This window comes from Schistocerca gregaria, chromosome 8 (genome assembly GCF_023897955.1).
Source record: "Schistocerca gregaria isolate iqSchGreg1 chromosome 8, iqSchGreg1.2, whole genome shotgun sequence".
NCBI classification, from domain to species: Eukaryota; Metazoa; Arthropoda; class Insecta; order Orthoptera; family Acrididae; genus Schistocerca; species Schistocerca gregaria.
This window is the reverse complement of record NC_064927.1, coordinates 321,672,432-321,696,426: the sequence shown is the minus strand read 5'-3', so window position 1 is coordinate 321,696,426 and position 23,995 is coordinate 321,672,432. Positions and strand designations below refer to the sequence as shown.

Genomic DNA, 23,995 nt, shown 5'->3' with positions numbered 1-23,995 from the left:
GTGTGTTGGTGGTTCAGCATCTGATACATTACTGCAAATGGTTATCAAAATACATTGGCGCCCCATACACAGGCCCTTGCGCTGCCCCACCCTCTCACTCTTGGTATCTGGAGTAAGCTTTTTTTATTGATTACAAAATTCTTATACGCTCCAAAAGTTGTTTCCATGATTCCATTGAACCTCTCGTTCAGCCAAATGTAGCACTACATGGCTCATCGCAGTGAGGCAGTACTATGGCTGTAGCAATTGCTGTATAATCGTTAGTTTGTTTGTACAGTATCGAAGTGAAGTACATTAACAAATTTTGAGTGGATAACCATCAGTTCTCTGAGATATAGTGGATTTTTTCCCTATAAAATTCAGTTCCTCAGGTATGATACATCTCAAACCCGACCAATTCATTTACATCAAAAACAGAACTTTTAGAATAAGATTTTCACTCTGCAGCGGAGTGTGCACTGATATGAAACTTCCTGGAACATTAAAACTGTGTGCCCGACCGAGACTCGAAGTCGGGGCCTTTGCCTTTTGCGGGCAAGTTCTCTACCATCTGAGCTACCGAAGCTGGACTCACGGCGGTACTCACAGCTTTACTTCTGCCAGTATCTCGTCTCCTACCTTTCATATCAGAAATTTTAGAGTCTTGCATTTCCCTAACCCCCACCCATCCAAACCCTCTGCCCAATTAAATTTCTGCAGACGCCAAATCTCCATGATAAAAGAAACAATGGGAGACGTAGTTCCACCAAGTCAGCGTTTACATAATGTGGTGCAGTACCTTACCACTGACTATTCTTTCCAAGATTTTACAAATTTTCAAGTACAGTTTTACCTTGTGGAAACGTGTCAAGCAAGACATGTGTTGAGTGATTATTTTCGGATAGATAATACACAGGGTGGTCCATTGATCGTGACTGGGCCAAATATCTCACGAAATAAGTGTCAAACGAAAAAACAACAAAGAACGAAACTTGTGTAGCTTGAAGGGGGAAACCAGATGGTGCTATGGTTGGCCCGCTAGATGCCGCTGCCACAGGTCAAAAGGATATCAACTGCGTTTTTTTAAAAATAGGAACCCCCATTTTTATTACATATTCGTGTAGTACGTAAAGAAATATGAATGTTTTAGTTGGACCATTTTTTTCGCTTTGTGATAGATGGCGCTTGCGGCGGCGCGGTTCTTTCCGTCCCTTTACGACGAACCTGCACTTACCTGTGAACATTGTCTCAGAAGATCATCAGTAGGAAAGCCGAGTGAAACCTACTGTACTTCGACGTGAACCAGGCTGCAATTTAAGTCACTGATCTACGTTTCGGGAGAAAGTTTTCACACAAATGAAAGGTTGGAAATTTTGTCCTCAATTAATATATTCTGAAACTTAGGTGAACAAGCATCACTGCCAACCACGTGCCAGTCTTAACACAGTCACTCAGAATCCCTTTCACTCACGTTAGCAAGTTTATGGTGTTGCATTTCCGGAAAACGTATTAGTTACAGATATACGGACTGTTTTCCAAATATTAAGTCTGTCGGTACCAAATGCAGTCACAGTTTTTAGCCACCGACCTGCTCAATACGCCACGCGGAATATATGTCTTTTCTCGTCACAAAATTCACTTAAAAATTCTGAAGTTTCTACACGCCCATCGGAATAACTATGCCGTCACTTTACCACACTTTTCATGTACGCAACACTGCTAGATCCGGCACTTATCGTTTCCATCGGAACTACTACTACACACACGTCCGAACTGTTTCATGGCTAGGCTCCCACTCTTCTCTAGAATACTCTAAGTCTTCTCTACGAGCAGAGAAAGGCGCGCGAAGAATATTGCTTTACCCTTGGTCAGTTTACTCAACAGCCAATAGCGAAACAACATTCTCCCGCGTCAATCCGCGCTTTTCATCAATAACCAATCGCAAAATAGTAAACCTAACGACTGCACGTTTTACCGACATAACTATCTAATATGCTGAATTTTTGCTTATACATAAAGTTATTTACTATTGTTATTTTTACCTGAATTAACTTTCCCTTTACCATAAACTTACTTTACAAATCTATTCTACAAAAATCCCCTTTGTCCATATCCATACTTCATCGAAATGTCCCCACACTAAATCCTACTACATATTAACTTTAAACCACATTCACGCATCATTCATGCGGCTAAAACACATTTATAACATTTTACATACACAAAAAGACATAATAACACTTTATGAAAATACTAGAACAGTTTATGAAAAACATTCTAGTACTCTAGTGCACTCTTGTGGTCACAATCGAAACTAAAATCACAGTCACCCTAGCCAAGATTGTCCTCTATCGGCTGATACATAAACTACGTGCGCGTCCAGTCTTGCGTCACCATCTGTCACTATCCAGCTCTGAGACACATCTCCCACTTAACCGCCTCCAAGGAGGATCGTTGTACGGCGCTATGCCTCACGCTGTAGTAGTCACAATCATATGTCTCGCAATTTTAGACGAACAGTTGGTAACAGGTAGGTTTTTTAAATTAAAATACAAAACGTAGGTACGTTTGAACATTTTATTTCAGCTGTCCCAGTGTGATACATGTACCTTTGTGAACTTATCATTTCTGAGAACGCATGCTGTTACAGCGTGATTACCTGTAAATACCACATTAATGCAATAAATGCCCAAAATGGTGTCCGCCAACCTCCATGCATTTTGCAATACGTGTAACGACATTCCTCTCAACCATGAGTAGTTCGTCTTCCATAATGTTCACACATGCATTGACAATGCACTGACGCATGTTGTCAGGCGTTGTCGGTGGATCATGATAGCAAATATCCTTCAACTTTTCCCACAAAATGAAATCCGGGGACGTCAGATCCGGTGAACGTACTGGCCATGGTATGGTGCCTTGACGACCAATCCACCTGTAATGAAATATGCTATGGGATACCCCTTCAACCGCATGCGGACATCCATGTTGGCAGTACATCGTCATTCTGTCATGCAGTGAAACATCTTGTAGTAACATCGGTAGAACATTAGGTAGGAAATCAGCAAACATTGCAACATTTAGATTGCTATCGATAAAATGGAGCCAATTCTCCTTCCTCCCATAATGCCACACCATACATTAACCCGCGAAGGTCGCTGATGTTCCACTTGTCGCAGCCATCGTGGATTTTCCGTTGCCCAATAGTGCATATTATGCCGGTTTACGTTACCGCTGTTGGTGAATGACTCTTCGTCACTAAATAGAACGCTTGCAAAAAAATTGTCATCATCCCGTTATTTCTGTTGTGCCCAGTGGCAGAACTGTACACGACGTTCAAAGTCGTCGCCATGCAATCCCTGGTGCATAGAAACATGGTACAGGTGCAATCGATGTTGATGCAGCATTCTCAGCACCGACGTTTTTGAGATTCTCGATTCTCGCGCAATTTGTCTGCTACTGATGTGCGGATTAGCCGCGACAGCAGCTAAAACATCTACTTGGGCATCATCATTTGTTGCAGGTTGTAGCTGACGTTCACATGTGGCTGAACACTTCCTGTTTCCTTAAATGACGTAAGTATCCGGCGAAAGGTCTGGACACTTGGATGATGTCGTCCAGGATACCGAGCAGCATACATAGCACACGCCTGTTGGGCATTTTGATCACGATAGCCACACATCAAAACGATATTGATCTTTTCCGCAATTGGTAAATGGTCCATTTTCACACGAGTATGTATCACGAAGCAAATACCGTCCGCACTGGCGAAATGTTAAGTGATACCACATTCTTAAGCGTACTTAAACGTTTGTGACTTTTACAGCACCATCTATCACAAAGTGAAAGAGTGATCCAACTAAAACATTCATATTTCTTTATGTACTATACGAATATGTAATAAAAAATGGGGGTTCCAATTTTAAAAAAAACGCAGTTGATACCCGTTTGACCTATGGCAGCGCCATCTAGCGGGCCAAACATAGCGCCATCTGGTTTCCCCCTACAAACTAGACAAGTTTCGTTCTTTGTAGTTTTTTCGTTTGTCGCTTATTTCGTGAGATGTTTGGCTCGGTCACATTCAATGGACCAGCCTGTATACACACACATAAATCTCCCTCGTTATCATAATTTTGCATTTTTTTTAAAATATCAACCTTCGCAGCCTTTACCCGTATTTTCTGAGCAACCAATCGCACGTTTCACTCTTAACCATTTTTTTTTTCTCATGTGTTCTAACATCCCACAATGCCGGCAGCTATTTATACATTTCAATGCACTCTAATGACAACGCCTATTCGTGTTGTTTAGAATGTATTTTCAACACCATCACGACACTGACCACTGAACACAACAACTGTTCAAATGTGTGTGAATTCCTAAGGGTCCAAACTGCTGAGGTCATCGGTCCCTAGACTTACACACTACTTAAACTTATGCTACGAACGACACACACATCTTAGCCCGAGGGAGGACTCGAACCTCCGGCGGGAGGGCCACGCAATTCGTGACATGGCGCCTCAAACCGCACAGCCACTCCGCGCGGCAATGAACACAACTATATCCACAGCCTGTAGCACGCGAGAGACTGGCAAGGATATTGTCAATACTGCCCACAGAAAGCCGTTGCAAAATATTTCAAAACTTATTTATATGTTGCACAACCTGTCAATCATACCCCTAGACGTTTAATGAGGTAGGCTATCTTGAAGAGAATGGCTTCCTCATTGCCAGCCAGAACGTGTATCGAAAACATCGATCATATGAAAAACAACTCACACTTTTCTCACATGTCATACTGAAAGCTTTGAATCAAGGCGACCTGGTAGATGCAGTAGGCCTATTTCTTGGTTTCCAAACAGCATTTGACTCAGTACTGCACTAATGTTGTGCAGTCATATGGGGTACCACTTGAAATTTGTAACTGGATTGAGGACTTTTTCGTAGGGAGGACATCTTGGATGGAGAGTGATTGTCAAATGTAGAAATTCGAATGTGTTCCAAGGAAGTGTGCTGGGACATTTGCTGTTCATGTTGCATATTAATGACTTTGCAGAAAATATTAATAGTAAACTCATGCCTTTTGCAGAAGGCGCAGTCATCAATAATGAAGTACTATCCGAAAATAGTTGACTAGATGTCGACGTGGTGCAGAGATTGGCAACTTGTTCTGAATATGCAGAAATGTGAAGTTTTGCATTTCAAAAAACGGAAAAAATAGTATCCTATGACTATAATGTCGATGAGTCGCTGTTGCAATCGACCAACTCATACTAATACGTGGGTATAACATTTTGTGGGGATATGAAATTGAATGATCACATAGAATCATTCGTGGATAAGGCAGGTGGCAGACTTCGGTTTATTGATAGAATACTGGGTAAGTGATCAGTCTACAAAGGAGACAAGGCCTACTTACAAATTACTCGTACGATCCATTGTAGAATATTACTCAACTGTGGACTCGTGTCAGACAGGACTAGCAGGGGACACTGAACCTATACAGAGAAAAGGCAGAACGAATGGTCACAGATTCGTTTAATACTGTACGTTGGAGAATGTTAACAGAAATGTTGAAGAAACTGAACTGGAAGACTCTTGAAGATAGACGTAAACTAAGCTGAGAAAGTCTATTACCAAAGTTTCAAGAACCCACTTTAAATGATTGCTCTAGAAATATACTACAATTCCCTACGTATCGTTCACATATGGATCGTGAGGATAAGATCAGAGTAATTACTGTATGCACAAAGGCATTCAAACACTCATTCTTCCCACGCTCCAAACGTGAATGGAACATAAAGAAAACTTAATAACACGCACAATGGGACTACCCTCTGCCATGCACCTCATGATGGTTTGCAGAGTACCGATGCAGGTGTTGATGTAGATTAACGTCATTGCGCTCCTGGAAAAAAATTGCAGTATTGTTGCCCCTCTAGGGGGCGTTTAGGCTTAACAATGGGATGGAATGTGCTACCAACTTCCTAGACACCTAGACTGTCGTTTATGAAAGAAAATTAATGTTTTAAAGCTTTCGGAACATATCGACTAGTCGAATGGGACTGAAAAGGCTAATTCAGGCCTGTTTAAATAATTGATCTACGCAAGAGCAGACAGTGCATTGGAATCAGTGTAAATAGTCACTCTACTTCTTTTAGTGTAAGGTACAGTCCAAGAACTACTAAAATAAATCAGTTTTGCACTCAACATAGTTACAGTGTGAAAGACTAAAGCAGGGTATGAATTTAGCCACTTAATGACGAAACGTAACAATTTGTAATGGTAGACATGCCGTCTTGGCATGCTGTAGCTTCTAGAAAACGCTTAAATAGAGCTTATCAGTACTATTATTTGAAATTTCATTGCAACTGTTGTTGAGGGGACTTAAAGTTTTATTTACTACGATACTGTCTTGTATTAAAAGTACGCACTCTGTATATAATGGGACCAAATAGAACTCATTAAGTCAATCTTTGAAAATCATACTGGTAGTTCGGACGCAGCCTTTATTTATTGACCTTTCGATTCCTCACGTGAGTAGTAATAGTTACGTAATGAATTAGTCATTGTATGTATAATATAATTTATATATGTATAATATAACTTTGTAAGCATTTATTCATTCATTCAACCATAGACTAATTTCCTAGTATGGCTGGCATCATATATTCATAGAAGGGAATGCATTATTTATAGCAGATGTTAATAAAGTAAAAATAATGGAAAAATACAGGTTGTATATAAGAAGTTCAGTATTTACATAATTATGTACACAGTTTATGAAATGCATAAGACAAAGTTAAAAGAAGAGAAAGAACCTGATTCAAACAAGGGAAATGAATCACAGAAGACTCCTCCAATAATACGCCTTGATGTTTAGATTACATGGAATAATTTACAAAATAGTCATGTAAAGTGTGCTTACAAACATGCATGACCTCTTTTGCATCTTTGTTATTGGTGAACATGATGATTTTTTTTAGGGTACTTGAGTCCTTTAGATGGGAAGAAAACTATTTTTAGTAAATGTCTGGGTATTTTAAGGCGTTTAAAATTTACATTTCTTTTATGGTTTTGTTCTCTTTTAGCAGTGTATAATATAGCATGACTCCTTGGTAAAACATATTGGACAGGGTCGTAACTGTCTTTCTATCCAGATACAAGCAATCAGTGTAGCTGGTTTAAAGACTGTGTGTGGAGCAGTATATATATTTCGTTGTTCGTCACTCTACTTGCATGCTTACAGACCATGTCAGATTTAGTGTTGACAGCAGAAATGGTCAACCTGTAAATGTGTCCGTTTTAATGGCTGGAATGTTGTCTACAGGTGGTCAGGTTTCAAGCCTGCCCATGTGGGTATGTCCTTGCACAAGAAACTGAAAATATCATGTGCTAAACACATGGTAATTTTCCAAAATCTCTTGTCATTTTAAGTCTCTTAGTTTTCATGCTACCATATTCTCCGAAAGTATACTTCTAGTACAGTATTTTTTAGGAATGGTGTTTTTGACCCCTACACATCTCCCTGGAATGGATTTCTGCTTGTATCTTTATAATTCTTAATAGTCAGTGAAAATGGTAGGTCAAACATCAAAGTGAGTTAGTAGCTTCTAGATTGTAATCAAATAGAATAAAGATGGGGAAAAATAGGTGGCAATCTCAGTGTTCATCAAAAAAGTAATATCTTGCAGTTGAAGAAATAAAAGTAACCACACATGATGTATTTGAGGCTTTACGTGATTAACAGGCATCTAAATAAGACTGAAAATATTGCTGAGCTTTTAGGCTAAGCCCTCCCTCAGAGCTGAGTAACAAATATACATACATTGTCTCAGTAGTGCAAAGCAACTGAGATGTTTTTACAGTTATCTCTGAAGAACATTTATCTGAGAACTCAGCAGCTTTGGTAATCTTATGTCCCAGTCAACAACTCAACACTTTCACTGTTTGTTGTGTGGTTGAGTTTATTAATCTTAGTGATGTGGGAATACATTTTTGACAATGTAAAACAGGTGGCATATTTGTAAATTTATAGGAGTTTACTATTATATGTTCCACAGTTTAGTGGTCTCAGTTTACAACGTATGTCTGGCAGTTTTATTTCAGTGCATCTTCAGTCTGATGTGAAGGTTTATGCTATGAGTGTGTTGTGAAAAACAAGTACATTACTTACTGTCCTGAACCTGAGATAAGATTCTCCAGTAACCATTTTGTTTTGTCATTGTCTCTGGATTCATCTTGGTGGGAATCATTTATTGTTACTGAAGTAATGGATGCATTACCAGTGCACTGCAAAAGAGCAATACTGTGAGCAATACAGAGCCTGCCAGGGGTTTGTGCCTATTTAACCTTTCTGCGCTACGCTCGCACTTAGTTATCGTGTTATTACTGCTTGCATACATTTGCCTTATCTTATTGTGTTCTGTGTGTGTTATGGTGATTGATGTGTGTGCCAAAATCTAATAAAGTTGTACTGACATTATTGGTTGTGTTGTGCACCCAAGTTACAACACAAATGACGACAAGTGTTGACTTGTTCTCCATGCTGTTTTCAGTCTCTGAGTAGTCCTCTACTGCATTATGATGTCTGACAGTACTACTGATGAATTTTTACACTTGCTGGTTGATCAGCAAGGGATTCTTGCTGTGGTGTTACAGCATCTCAGTCAACAGGCAGAGGCGTTCACCACAGCACAACATAATCAAAGCCAGGTATTCCAAATGCTTGCCTCTGTTTTAGCCAGTTCAGCTCCATCTCAGTCCATGCCATCTGCTGCGTCTTCCATTGTACTTACTGTTTTGCCTGTCACTACCCTGGTCATTTATCCCCTGCTGTTTCCAGCTTATGATGAGTCTGTTGAAGAATTGGAAGCATTTTCATGCATCTGGGACCTTAGGACATGCTTTTTTTTGTCTTGGTTATTGCCTCGCAATTATCAACTCCTTTGCCAACTGGCCCCGCAGCAGGATCCGTCTTCACTCTCTTTTGATAAGATGTGCAACCCCCTTTCGATATACTACTGTAAACAGATGCAAGTCAACACTGGTGCTGCCTTGTATTACTGAACTTGCAGATGTAGCCTACATGGACTTGTGTTCTCTCTCTGTAGCACTAGTGTCGCATACGTTAGTCACCTACAATAAACAAAGCATTCCAATATTAGGTATTTTCTCAGCCCAGTCTCATGTAAATCTGTGGTTGGTCCCCTTACTTTTCTGGCGGATAACAATGCACAGACAGAAAATTTGTTTGGTTTGGTTGCCTTTAACGTTTTCACATTTGGTATTTCCAGTGAAATTAATCTCGTCTATGATCAAATGCCTTATATACTTTTTTATACTTTGAATTTTCTGCCCCATTTTCTGTGGATTTGGATTGAGCCAATAATTTCAAAGCCATCACCATAAAACCTTTGGCCAGCCCTGTTTCTTTTGGGCTCAGTCAATGCCAATGGCACTCCATGATCAAGTCGAGGTGGAGCTCGATTGCCTCACGTCCTCAAGGGTTATGCAACTGATCGCATCCAGCAAATGGGCTGTCCCCTTAAGCATTGTCAAGAAGCCGTCGGGACAGTGACACATTTGCTGCAATTTCAAAGTTTCTTTCTGAGCTCAGTCTATCATTGACATGTATCCCTTGCTGCAGCCTGACAAACTTGTTGCTTATCTCGCTGGTGGTTGGTATTTTTCCTAGACTGACCTAACTTACGCATATTTGCAGCTTCCTGTTGATGCTGACTCTCAATGTCTCTTGGTCATAACATGCCTTTTGCTTTGTATCAATACCTGTGGTTACGATTTGGCATGGTCAGCGCTCCAACAATTTTTCAATGATTTCTCGAACAACTCACGAGGTCTGTGCCAGTCTGGGCCAACTACCTTGATAATATTGTGGTCCCCAGCTCCTCCTTCTGCAAGGCCGATGGGATTCACCAGATTTTTGCTCCACCATTTCCACCCGCAGTCCAAAAGGATTGTCAGGACATTCAAATCACAAGTGAAAAAGTATGTGGCTTGGTCCCCATCCAATCAATTTCTGTCTTCCTATCAGTTCATGCAGTATGGCAGCAACAGCCCTGCTGTCTGGGCACATGGGTTTGATTGTCACCCAAAATGGATTCCTACCATCATCTCCCTAAACTGTGGGCGCCATCTCTGTGACATCTGTCTGGAGGAGGGTCTCCGTTGTGCACATCATTATGACCAGTTTCTCCTGTGTGTGTATAACTGGACAACCCTGGCCAGGACACTGACATCACAACGCCAGTCTGCATCGCTTGATGAATCACCTGATGCGGCAGGCACCCTGCCAGGGGTGGTGGCAAGGGGGGAGGGGGGGGGGGTGCTATGGAGGCTATTGCCACCCCCCATAGAGTATCATATTACACTGGATAAAATGACTTCAGAAATCAGCGAATATATTACGGTACTTCAACGGATTCAATCATTTTATAATTATGTAGCAATATAGGTTGCAATGTATTTCAAACACATTTTAACAAAAGAATAAGAATGGCAAATAGCTTACTATCTAAACCAATAAATATCATTTAACTTAAAATGAGCGTCTTATTATTTATTAATATAAATTGGATGTATATCAATGTACGAGTACCACTTACAATAATCAAGAGAGCTTAATATGCCTGGTATGCCTACCAACACTTAAATTGCTGACCCCAGACAAAAACTTCAAAATCGACTGACATCTGGGCCAAATCATATTATTTTCCTGGGCAAACACATTCTGTAGACAAGTTTTTACCCTGAACTCCAAAACAGTTACCAAAAACTACTTTAAACAACACGAAATTTTACCAGTTTGTTGGTGGATGACCCCAACTGTCCTTTTGTTAAGCAATATTCCATTTCCCCAAACCCCCTCCCCCACTTTCCCTGTCATTAGCTCATCCCTTGACCGACTTCTAGAATCGTCTCTGTTCCTTGCCACAATATATGAGGGAACCCCTATCACCACCAGGCCCTGGGCCTGATGCGCACATGGAGCTTGTGCCGATGTCACCCACCCTACAATATGGGTCAACACGAGAAGGCGGACTGTGACACTGCTTGTGCCCCAAGTAATGATGATCATACACCCTAGTATCAACACTTCATCTCATTCAGAGCCTCGTGGAGGAAGATGCCACAGACCACAGACATCTCATAAATCTGAAATGTTCCCCAAGGGAAGAGGAATGAAGTAACGCACACACACTTGAAAGCTGTCTACATTAACAGTGTGTTGCCATCCATGAGAGTGTGCCACGAAAGAGCAATACTGTGAACTTCCGGCAGAGCCCGCGAAGGACGAGTGCCTATTTAAAGCCTGCCACACTAAGCTCATGCTTAATTATCATGTTGTTATTGTTTGTGTACATTTGCCTTATCTTATTGTGTTCAGTGTAGATCATGGTGATTGGTGCACATGCCACAGTCTATTAAAGTTGTACTAATATTCTTGATTGTATTGTGTGTCCAGCAACATCTTTGCTTTTTGAGGTAGTATAGTCTACCTATATATGAGGGTTCAACTTAAATAGTGGCAACTATTTATTCACAACCGATGCAAAAGAGTTACATGTTTGCACCTGTTACTGTCCTTCAAAGTAGTCACCAGCACTATGTAGAACCCATTGCCAGTGATGTGGAAGGTGTAGTACACCATTACCAGAGTCTGTTCTGTTGATAGTATGGTCCACTGCCTGTCACAAAGCATTATGGGCCACTGCGAAAGTTGAAAGTGTGTCAGAGCTCCAGTATGGTGAAAGTTCTGGTGATTCTCATGTACGAGCGTGATTGTGTTATCCTAACGCATTACATTTCTCCACAGCAGACTGTCAGTGCACAGTATTACTGTTTGTTTTTGGAACATCATCTGCGACCAGCTTTGCAAAAGAAGTGGCGACACTTTCTGTGCAACCAACCCATCATTTTGCATGACAATGCTCGGGCGCATACAGCGCAAGCTGTGGCTGCTCTGTTCAGTTGATGGGACTTGGAAGTATTGTATCATCCACTATACTCCACGGACTTAAGTCCTTGTGACTTTGATTTGATTCTGAAGGTGAAGGAACCACTACATGGCATTTGCTTCAGAACTGTTCGAGAGATTCGACAGGCAGTAGATTGCTCCATTCACACCATCAACAGAACAGGCTCTGCTAACCATATACTATGCCTTCCACATTGCTGGCAACGGGTTCTACACAATGCTGGTGACTACTTTGAAGGACAGTAACAGGTGCATACATGTAACTCTTTTGTATCGGTTGTGACTAAATAGTTGCCACTATTTAAGTTCTAATCCTCATATAAAATTAAAGGTGAAAGGATATCAATGATACGATTCGCTGATGACATTGATATCCTAAGTGAAAGTGAATAAGAATTACATGATCTGCTGAATGGAATGAACAGTCTATTGAGAACAGAATATGGACTGAAAGTAAATTGAAGAAAGATGAAAGTAATGGAAAGTAGCAGAAATGAGAAAAGCACGGAACTTAACATTGGGGTTGATGGTCATGAAGAAGATGGAGCTAAGTAATTCTACAACCTAAGCAGCAAACTAACCAATAATGGATGGTGCAAGGAGGGTATCAAAAGCAGACTAGCACTTGCATAAAGGGCCTTCCTGGTAAGAGAAGTCTACTAGTGTCAAACATAGACATTAATTTATGACAGAAATATCTGAGCATGTATGTCTGGAGTACAGCATCGCATGGTAGTGAAACATGGACTGTGGCAAAACTGGAACGGGAGAGAATCGATGCATTTGAAATGTGGTGCTACAGACAAATGTTGAAAATTAGGTGGACTGATAAGGTAAGGAATGAGAATGTTCTGTGCAGTATTGAAGGCGAAAGGAGTATGTGGAAAACACTGACAAGGAGAAGGGACAGAATGAAAGGTCATCTGTTAAGACTTAAGGAATGCCTTCCATGGTACTAGAGGCAGCTGTAGAGGACAAAAACTGTAGAGGAAGACAAAGATTGGAATATATCCAGCAAATAATTGAGGGTGTAGATTGCAAGTGCTACTCTGAGATGAAGAGGTTCGCACAGGAGAGGAATTCATGGTGGGCCACATCAAACCTGTCGGAGGCTTGATAACTCAAAAAATAATATTTATATTGATTGCATATAGTTACAGTGAGCAGTTTTCTAAAAGTAATGTTGGACTTGATCTCCAGGCCTTACTACAGGAGTTTAGTTTCAGTTACTTGCATATTCCAATGATCCATAGTAGGATCCCTTGCTGTGATATGGAATTAGTTAGTTGGTTCGCAGTTATAATACATTTCTTCAGAAAAAAAAGTGGCAACATGCTAATCATCCACATAATTGTATTACATTAATCTTAGGATACTTTTTAGTTATGGCAATTTTTACTTAAGTTGATGTCTTGTCTTCAAGGGGTGGGGGGAGGCGAGACATTTATCCAGGGTACAGATTTTGTATTTATTATAGTATTCTCATACATTTCTGAAAATGGGTGTATGTGATTCTATTAAATGTCTAATTTAATGCTGCCAGGGGACACTAGCAGTCACTACAAAACTTAATTTTGTTTTTGTTGTGAGGCTACTCATAGGAAAAGATGGATGGAAACCTGTACAGAACACTGCCAAAACAGAGTTCCCAATCTGTGCTCTGTCGTTTCCTCACACAGCATGTACTGAGCTGTAGGAAATGACCTCTCCAACAAGCCTTCACATGGGTTGTGTGCCAAAACTCAGCACTTTGTAAACATGGCTACTGTGTAATTTCCCAATTTTAGTTTCCGTTTCCCATAAAGTCAGTCCTTTCCCCTTTCTGCACAAAATGGTCACAACAGTAGTTTTTACATTTGTCTGTGGATGAAGAAGACTTGTCAAAGTCCCTAGGACTACATTCAGTTTTCCATGGCTGAGCAAATGTAGTAGACTCTGAAGAACATGGCCATAGTATACTTCAGCTGTTTTCATGTCTGGTTAATATTGACACAAATGTTTTATTAGGATTGAGAAAATATTGTCTCTTCTAGAAGAAAGAGGAAAATGTGTGAAGTTTCAAAGTTGAAAGTATGTCTTCTTGAGGACTGGAGAGTTTGTCAAACACTGTTTGGTTCAAGACACCTCAACAAGCAGTTATAGACCTATGAAAAGTGATGCAGTGCACTTGCCATGACTGGACAATAGTGTGACAAATTTGGGAGACAAGGGCCATCCTCATTCAGTTTGTGGCAGTTGAGAATCAGTTGAATGACAATTTTGGAGTTGTTGCATGAAGTTTCACCACATTCATGTCCTTGAAGGTTTGCCTTAGGTTACACTTTACCAAAGCAATCCAAAAAGTTGTTTTCAAAACTTATCTTCTTCTGCTTCAGCTATGACAGACAACATTAAAAAATAGAAGGCATGAAAATCGCACTGTAAATCCATTAATGTCTGAAGTTTTGTAAGCAAAGGGATCAAAATTGAATAAGAATTTGTTTTACTTTTATTTTCTAGTTTCCGATTTGAGGGGGTATTAATCAGTGGCATTCTTGTTTGTTGATAAGGAACAAAATTTTTGGGATTATTATGATTTTTGTTTTTATTTCAGATTTTTTATTTATAGTATTAGCCTAACATTTTTGTTGTATGAATGAAAATATATTTTGTGAATTTTCTTTACCTTTCTTACCTGATTTGTGGAATACACCATCTTTAATCATATGAGAATGTAATTTCAGATCGTTTACTCACAAAAGCTACCTCAATTAGGTAAGATGCAATAAGATTCATGAACTTTATGTCAAATTTAATTCATGGGACTAGACATGTTTTCAAAGTCACCAAACCAAATACATTAAAAATGTAAAATCTTGAGCCATCTTAGATAAATTTCTCAAGACACCCATGGTGCAATCTATTTTTGGACAATACTCTAACCAAGATAACTTTGCTGAGAATGAAAATACTTGTTTGTTACAACACATACATAGAGAACCTACACACTGATATCACTTTGATCTGTGACTCTGAGGTAGTTTATTCAGCTTAAATTTGTATGTTACCAGAGTGTAATGACTAAATACTTATTTTATTTGACGAAATCTTTTTTATAGAATGCTATTTTTCACTGATATTGAGACTGCTGCCCAAGCAATATATACTTGTAACTTCATCATTAGCTTTATGGGTTAATATTTCTAACCTGTTCTTGTTTTTAATGGTCCCACCTCTTTTTAGGATGTCCCACATTACTACCATTGAGTAGAATTATGCCATTATATAAGTTTTCTTGTATTTTTATTTATTTGTTTAGGTGTAGATCAATATCTGATGTTAGAGAAAATAAGTTCAGTTCTTTTCTGGTATTGTCATTTCTTGCAAAGTCTCTTGTGGGACGTTGTTCTTAATTTTTATTGTGAATCACAATCTGTGACAAGGCATAGCAAATTTGCCATTGTTTATTACCATGTTGTTCTTCAATTATGAACAAATACAATGTTTAGCACTGAAATTATTTTCCTTGTGCCACAGTGCTGAGCAGTTCTCCTTGTAAGGTCCAGACTTCATTTGCATGCTAGTGGTGTATCTCATTATGTGGAGAGCTGTACCAGTGCTTGTTAGTTCCTGCGGAGTAGGCAACTCACTCGCCTTCTGTTCCTTTTTCACCTTTGTGCCTCTATTCATTTGACGAAGCTGCGTTAGATGTGTGCTGCATATTGTAGTAATATATTATAAGGACAGACATCATCATCACAATTACCATCATCATCACCACCACCTGTTTGGTGTTCACTGCTGGAAAAAAAAATTCTTCCAGACTTCCCTGCATTAGTTTTTAGTAGTTTAAATCGATGCTGCTTTCTAATGACATCATCGATTTGGTTGTTTTTGATCGTTATCTTGATTAAATAAGAATTTTTAAGTAAAAAACTTTAATGCCTGGACCACAATATTTCTATCACAATTAAAGTACGATAATTAGTTTCAGTTGCTATCTGCTGCTATCTCCAGATTGTAATTCAGTTAGTTTTGATGTATCTTGTTGGGCTTGCAGGCATGCAGCATTTTCCTATCATCCTTCAGCCTCTACACTTTTCATGACTACTTCATATGTTGTGCAGGATCATTCTCCTCTATGGAACAGCTGACAATTTTTGGAGCAATTACATGTACTGTTATCACAATAATATCGGCTATACTGTTGCAAGTAATGAGCTTTCAATCCAACTTACTCATGCAACAGGACATTTTCCTATATCACCATCATCCTGCGAGATTACGATCTGAAGGTTGTTGCTGATAACAACTGAAACTAGTTGTCCTTCTTTAACTGTGATAAGAAAATTGCAGCCTAGCCATTGAAAGTTTTATAGAATGGTATGCAGGAGAGCTTCTGCGAAGTTTGGAAGGTAGGAGATGAGGCACTGGCAGAATTAAAGGTGTGAGGATGAGTTGTGAATCGTGCTTGGCACACAGTTTTTATCTGCCAGGAAGTTTTGAAAGTTTTATAGTTTGAATCATTTTATTTAAGAAACCACATTAAGACCACTGTCTCCTCTATGACAGTGTCAGTCTTCACCAATATCTTGATTTTTTATCCCTCGGAATCCAGCTGATAACTTCCACTGCACAAGTATCTCCTCTTCACCTGGGTACATGTACTGCTCACCTCCATTTCATTTTCATAACAGTCTTCATTAACTCTTCTACTTCAGTTTGTCCTATGATTCATTTGTTTGTTTTCCTGTCACTGTTAGTGATTTCCAATGTGCATCATGATTGCTCATTAAATGACCTTCAGTTTTTGACTGGCTGTTGCATTCTCTGTGCCATATATCAAAACATGTAATACCCAATTATTGTACACTTCTCCTTTCAAAGATATTGAGAGCTTAGTTTTGAAAACTCTGGTTTTCCATAAGAAATAATTACTTTTTACCTACCCATCCAATCATTACCTCCTGATTTCCTAAATACAACTCTCGCCAGATGGTTTTGTTAATGTCTCCTTTTTTATGTGGTGGCTATACATTATTTTATGACACTGGCATAAAATACTGAAATCACTAATGAAATGTTATGCTGTAGTAAGACAAATCTACAAAACTAGTTACATGATGTAAATAAAATAGAAAGAAACTTCCACATGGGAAAAAATATATTAAAAACAAAGATTCCAAGACTTACCAAGCGGGAAAACGCCGGTAGACAGGCACAATAAAATAACACACAAACACACACACACAAAATTTCTAGCTTTCGCAACCAACGGTTGCTTCTTCAGGAAAGAGGGAAGGAGAGGGAAAGACGAAAGGATATGGGTTTTAAGGGAGAGGGTAAGGAGTCATTTCAATCCCGGGAGAGGAAAGACTTATCGCAGGGGAAAAAAGGACAGGTGTACACTCGCACACACACACATATCCATCCACACATACACAGACACAAATGCGATATTAGCAAACCAGCTCTAATTACAGGCCTGTAAAACTCATACAGCTCTTTTTGGAGTTTGGGAAAGAGATGTGATAGACTACTGAGTCAATTACCTTGGCAGTACTTTTTAATTGCTTTTTAGTTTGGCCTTTGTCAATGGCCTCCAAACAGAAAGCAATATGAAATCCCACAAATAAAATCTATGCAGAGCTAAACAAGAAAAATTGTCCTTTTGGTATATTTTGTGCCCTTGCCAAAGCCTCCAGTTGTATCGAGTACAAAATTCTATGTGGCTGAGCAAGGTGTTATGACACTAATGACACCCGTCTTCCACTGATACAGTCTTACTTTCATAACAGAAAGCATAGGGTCTCATTAACAGATTATGTCACAGTAATTAAATTAACCTCCTAATGGGGTAACTAAAAATGTGGAGAGCCTCAAGGATGGTTCTGGACCCTCTCTTGTTTCTGACCTACATAAGCTTTATTCCAAGGATTTTAATAGGTGGTTCAAGACAGTAATGTTTACTGATGATACAAGTGTATTACTCAAGAGTTCTAATTAAACATTAGGAGTTACAGCTTAGATGATAGCTTAATAGCCTTGAAGCTGTTTGCAGCCATCAGTTTCAGTCTTAATCTCATAAAGATTCCTATTACACAATTTCAGACATGTGATAATGATCCCCTTCCACCAGAAATAAATATTAATGGCCATACAGTAAATGAAACATTGTGTAATATTCATTGGGGGCCAGTTGTATAACAAGTTAAAATGGAGCCAACTTATAGATAAACTAATTAAGGAACTTAGTATAGTGTTTTATGCTCCTGGAAGCATCTCTCATTATGTTGACAGAGTTAGAATGTTTTCAATCCATGTTTTTTAAATTGTGGAATGAAAGTAAATAAATATATTTTTTATTTTTATTTTATTTTTTTTAATTTTTACTGAGTATCCTGAATTATTTCACACCCTTGAAGTTTCCTTTGTGCTGGCATGTACGGAATATGATATATGAATGATTTAGTGTCATTAGTAGCCCCCCCCCCCACCCAAGAACCATGGACCTTGCCATTGGTGGGAAGGCTTGCGTGCCTCAGCGATACAAATAGCTGTACCGTAGGTGCAACCACAACGGAGGGGTATCTGTTGAGAGGCCAGACAAACGTGTGGTTCCTGAAGAGGGGCAGCAGCCTTTTCAGTTGTTGCAGGGACAACAGTCTGGATGATGGACTGATCTGGCCTTGCAACATTAACCAAAACACCCTTGCTGTGCTGGTACTGCAAACGGCCGAAAGCAAGGGGAAACTACAGCCGTAATTTTTCCTGAGGGCATGCAGCTTTACTGTATGGTTTGATGATGATGGCGTCCTCTCGGGTAAAATATTCTGGAGGTAAAATAGTCCCCCATTTGGATCTCCAGGCGTGGACTACTCAGGAGGACGTTGTTATCAGGAAAAAGAAATCCGGCGTTCTACGGATTGGAGCGTGGAATGTCAGATCCCTTAATCGGACAGGTAGGTTAGAAAATTTGAAAAGGGAAATGGATAGGTTAAGGTTAGATATAGTAGGAATTAGTGAAGTTCGCTGGCAGGAGGAACAAGACTTTTGGTCAGGCGAATACAGGGTTATAAATACAAAATCAAAATGAGGTAATGCAGGAGTCGGTTTAATAATGAATAAAAAAATAGGAGTGTGGGTAAGGTAATACAAACAGCATAGTGAACGTATTATTGTAACCAAGATAGACATGAATCCCATGCCTACTACAGTAGTACAAGTTTATATGCCAACTAGCTCTGCAGATTATGAAGAAATTGAGGAAATGTATGATGAAATAAAAGAAATTATTCAGATAGTGAAGGGAGATGAAAATTTAATAGTCATGGGTGACTGGAATGCGGGAGTAGGAAAAGGGAGAGAAGGAAACATAGTAGGTGAATATGGATTGGGTGTAAGAAATGAAAGAGGAAGCTGCCTGGTAAAATTTTGCACAGAGCATAACTTAACTCTGGCCACAATCTATTGGTTATTAATTGTAAATTAAAACTGAAGAAACTGCAAAAAGATGGGTATTTAAGGAGATGGGACCTGGATAAACTGAAAGAACCAGAGGTTGTACAGAGTTTCAGGGAGAGCATAAGGGAACAATTGACAGGAATAGGGGAAAGAAATACAGTAGAAGAAGAATGGGTAGCTCTGAGGGATGTAGTAGTGAAGGCAGCAGAGGATAAAGTAGGTACAAAGACGAGGGCTGCTAGAAATCCTTGGGTCACAGAAGAAATACTGAATTTTTTTGATGAAAGGGGAAAATATAAAAATGCAGTAAATGAAGCAGGCAAAAAGGAATACAAACGTCTCAAAAATGAGATCGACAGGAAGTGCAAAATGGCTAAGCAGGCATGGCTAGAGGACAAATGTAAGGATGTAGAGGCTTATCTCGCTAGGGGTAAGATAGATACTGCCTACAGGAAAATTAAAGAGACCTTTGGAGAGAAGAGAGACACTTGTATGAATATCAAGAGCTCAGTTGGAAACCCAAATCTAAGCAAAGAAGGGAAAGCAGAAAGGTGGAAGGAGTATATAGAGGGTCTATGCAAGGGTGATGTACTTGAGGACAATCTGTTGTAAATGGAAGAGGTTGTAGATGAAATGGGAGATATGATACTACGTGAAGAGTTTGACAGAGCACTGAAAGACCTTAGTTGAATCGAGGCCCCGTGAGTAGACAACATTCCACTAGAACTACTGACGGCCTTGCGAGAGCCAGTCCTGACAAAACTCTACCATCTGGTGAGCAAGATGAATGAGACAGGCGAAATACCCTCAGACTTCAAGAAGAATATAATAATTCCAATCCCAAAGAAAGCAGGTGCTGACAGCTGTGAAAATTACCGAACAATCAGTTTAATAAGTCATAGATGCAAAATACTAACGCGAATTCTTTACAGATGAATGGAAAAACTGATAGAAGCCAACCTCGGGGAAGATCATTTTGAATTCCATAGAAATATAGGAACATGTGAGGCAATACTGACCCTACAACTTATCTTAGAAGCTAGATTAAGGAAGGGCAAACCTACATTTCTAGCATTTGTAGACTTGGAGAAAGCTTTTGACAATGTTGACCGGAATACTCTCTTTCAAATTCTGAAGGTGGCAGGGGTAAAATAAAGGGAGCAAAAGGCTATTTACAATTTTGTGCAGAAACCAGATGGCAGTTATAAGAGTCGAGGGACATGAGAGGGAAGCAGTGGTTGGGAAGGGAGTGAGACAGGGCTGTAGCCTCTCCCTGATGTTATTCAATCTGTATATTGAGCAAGCAGTGAAGGAAACAAAAGAAAAATTAGGAGTAGGTATTAAAATCCATGGAGAAGAAATAAAAACAACACACACACACACACACACACACATGTGAAGAAATAAAAACAACACACACACAGACACACACACACACACACACACACACACACACACACACACACACACACATGTTCACTCCTGCTTGAGGGACGACTTGAACCATGTGGCCACTGTGCGTGGCACAGGAGTGGTGGTCGCCATTATTATTCTCTGACCATGAAATGTGTCTTCGTGGTAGCGAAATTTAAATCCTCAAGATAATTTATATTGGATCTGACTTCACTGAACTATTAATTTACTGTAGTCTTTGGGTGGGAAAAATCCCTAAATGCCTCCATCGTGGTATTTATTCACACTGAATCACATTTGGAATTGTTAAAAAAGTCTGGTGTTTGTAAATGTTCCCATTTCAGGTAAACTATAGTGCTTCTGGTAAATGCATGTTGTTGAAACTTGGTACAGCAGATACAATGAGGTATTGATATTGCAAGTCTGTCTTTGAATTTCCACACTGGATGAAAATTCAGTCATTCTGAACATTTTTGGAGAAAGCATTGTATTTGTTTGTCATTTGAGGGAAACTATTATGAAGTAGTTGAAATCATTACCAGAAAGTATCACTAAATCTAAATACTCTTTTAAAGCATTTTTATTAAATTGTAGAGATAATTTCTTCAATTCATATACTGTGATCACAGGATACACTTATATTTGATGAATCATATGCTCTGATTATTTGCCCTTTATTTTTTTTATTTTTATTTATTTATTTATTTATTTTTTTTTTTTTTGCAGCATCTACATTTTGAATGAATTAATATTAACTTTGTAGTTGCCTTAGAAATAATATCCTTTTTTTTTTTTTTTTTTTTTTTAAGGAGGATCAACTGGCTCGTGTGCTGGAGAAAAACACTGAGCTAACAATCCAGAACACTGATTTGCAGAAGCAAGTGCAGCACTTGCAGAATGTAAGTATTGTAAATACATAAGTCAAAATCGCCTTTTTACTTTGTAAGCAAATTTGTCAGGCGGAAAAATATATTTCTCAAACTTTAATTGATAGGAATGAAGTTTTATTTTTGTTATGTTGGTGTATGTTCCACAATAATTCAAGTCAAGTGTCAGTTTGATATGTTAAATATATGCAATCATGTGTCATTGTATCATACACCAAAGCAATAAAAATTCAGTTGTTTTTTTGCATAGAAAATGAAACTTTTATGTCACAAGAAGTGACAGGCGTATAAGTAAGTAAAGAAATTTTGGACAAAGTCAGATCACGTTGAAAATCTTTTACATTTCCATCACAAAATATTTTTTTGTCAACTCGATAAACTAGAAAATGGGATCTACATCTACATCTACATTATAATCTGCAAGCCACCTAATGGTATGTGGCACAGGGTACTTTTGGTACCACTATCTTGTTGAATAATTCTGTTTAGCTGATTTTTGCTGCGACACTCACTTCTCTGTAGGATGATTGCAAATTTTTTCAACCTCTTCAATAATTCTCTGAGATTCCACCAGTACCTTGGCTTCCAGCTTCATTATTGCAGCAGGCAAATTAGCAAATTTTGATTTGATGTGCATCAGCTGTTTCTTCAAATCTTTTTTCATGAATGCCACTTCTAAAACTGTAATAGTGGCTTTGAAATTGCCCACAACATAAAACAGGAAGGGGATGGGGGAGGGGGAAAATAGGGGGCAGTAACTCAAGGCTTTTCAACAGAATGAAGCAAACAGATGTTAACTTCAATAAATTTGTGGAGACTTACAGTCTCCTACCCACTAATTTCTATTGAATACATTATGGGAGTGACAGTGATCAATGTGCTACAAATATTTACTGTAAAAAACAGTCTTGATCACAATTTATTTATTATGGTGACCAGTTTCAACCACTACTGTGGTCATCTTCAGACCAATGAGTAAGAACCTCCTTCTGCTGGAGAATTGGTAGTGATGCTCCAGCAGAAGGAGGTTCTTACTCATGATGACCACAGTAGTGGCCGAAACTAGTCACCGTAATAAACAAATTGTGATCAAAACTGTTTTTGATAGTAAATATTCCTACACACTAAACTTCATCAAAATTATCACAGTAAAAGATGATAGTGTTATCTATGTAATAAAATGATTAAAATGGATTGTGTTAGCAAAGCTAAACCTGGCATTGTATCTATAAATGTAGCAAACAGACTGGTGTTTTCAAGAATACCTTCAATGAGAAAAAGAGACAGCATACAGTATGACTTAATTAAAACTGCCAAAGATCTTTAAAGTTTACCTTGTTTGAGGTGGATATTCACATTTTCGTGTTTTATACATACTCTTTCAGTTACCAGTGTTGCTCAAGGGCTAAACATGTAAAGTGCTTTAGGTTAGGATAAAATTTTGTAATTGTCTCCCAGCCTTCATCGAATATGGAACAGCATTGCTGAAAAACAATAGGATCCTTTTTTATTTACATTTATTGGCACGAAGTACATGGACCTCTGTCGAATTTTGGCAAGTTGAACTGGGCACTTGAGCTTCCTAGGAAGTTCACAGACTGTAAGAAAATTTACAAAATTATTCATTTTCTGCTCTTTTGGCTGAATTCATATGAAACAAGCCAATAAAAGGTGCTATCATGCAAGTTATTGCAATATACGCACTGAGGCCACAAAAATATGCATTATACAAGTCTAAATTCATGCAGTTATATCAGTGAAATCTTTGAAATATGCATATACTTTCCAAATGGCCAAAACATATGTGAGAAATGCTTTTGCATGGAAATCTAGTAATCACATTATGTGTGCTTAATTCAGAATGATAATTCAGAATGTCAGGTGTTTTGAAGTTCTTTGTTTCTGGAGGGTGATTTCATCCGTGTTAGGTGAAGTTGTATAAGTAGTCTGCACCTTTGTTTTGAACACTTAAAAAATTGAGAGCTAAAATCAAATTTGGCTGTACTTGTACTGCTAAGAAGATCCATGTGAAAGAAGCCCCAGTTCTGCACAACTCTAACATTTATATTAGACTTTGGCAGTGTATAGATAGCAGAGAATGGTCTACATAAAATTACACAAATGCTTTATCTGAAGTATCAGAAAGAAATATCAACTGAGTATTATAATAGGGAGAGTAGTCGCTCCATCATAACACAGTAGAAGTAAAATGGCAATCAGACCATTGGATAGAAGTCATTGACCCTATACCAAAACATGCAGTCTGTTTTAACTG

At 38.8% G+C, this 23,995-nt stretch overlaps 1 protein-coding gene across 9 annotated transcripts in view; it reads left to right on the top strand.

Moving 5' to 3' along the window:
• LOC126284265 (RIMS-binding protein 2-like) overlaps positions 1-23,995 on the top strand; it is a 1,431,128-nt gene that overhangs the window by 329,662 nt on the left and 1,077,471 nt on the right. For all 9 annotated transcript variants that reach the window (XM_049983077.1, XM_049983076.1, XM_049983073.1 and 6 more), the window contains exon 3: positions 21,643-21,732. The gene's annotated coding sequence lies outside the window, so the exon portion shown is untranslated. The remainder of the gene's footprint in view (positions 1-21,642; positions 21,733-23,995) is intronic.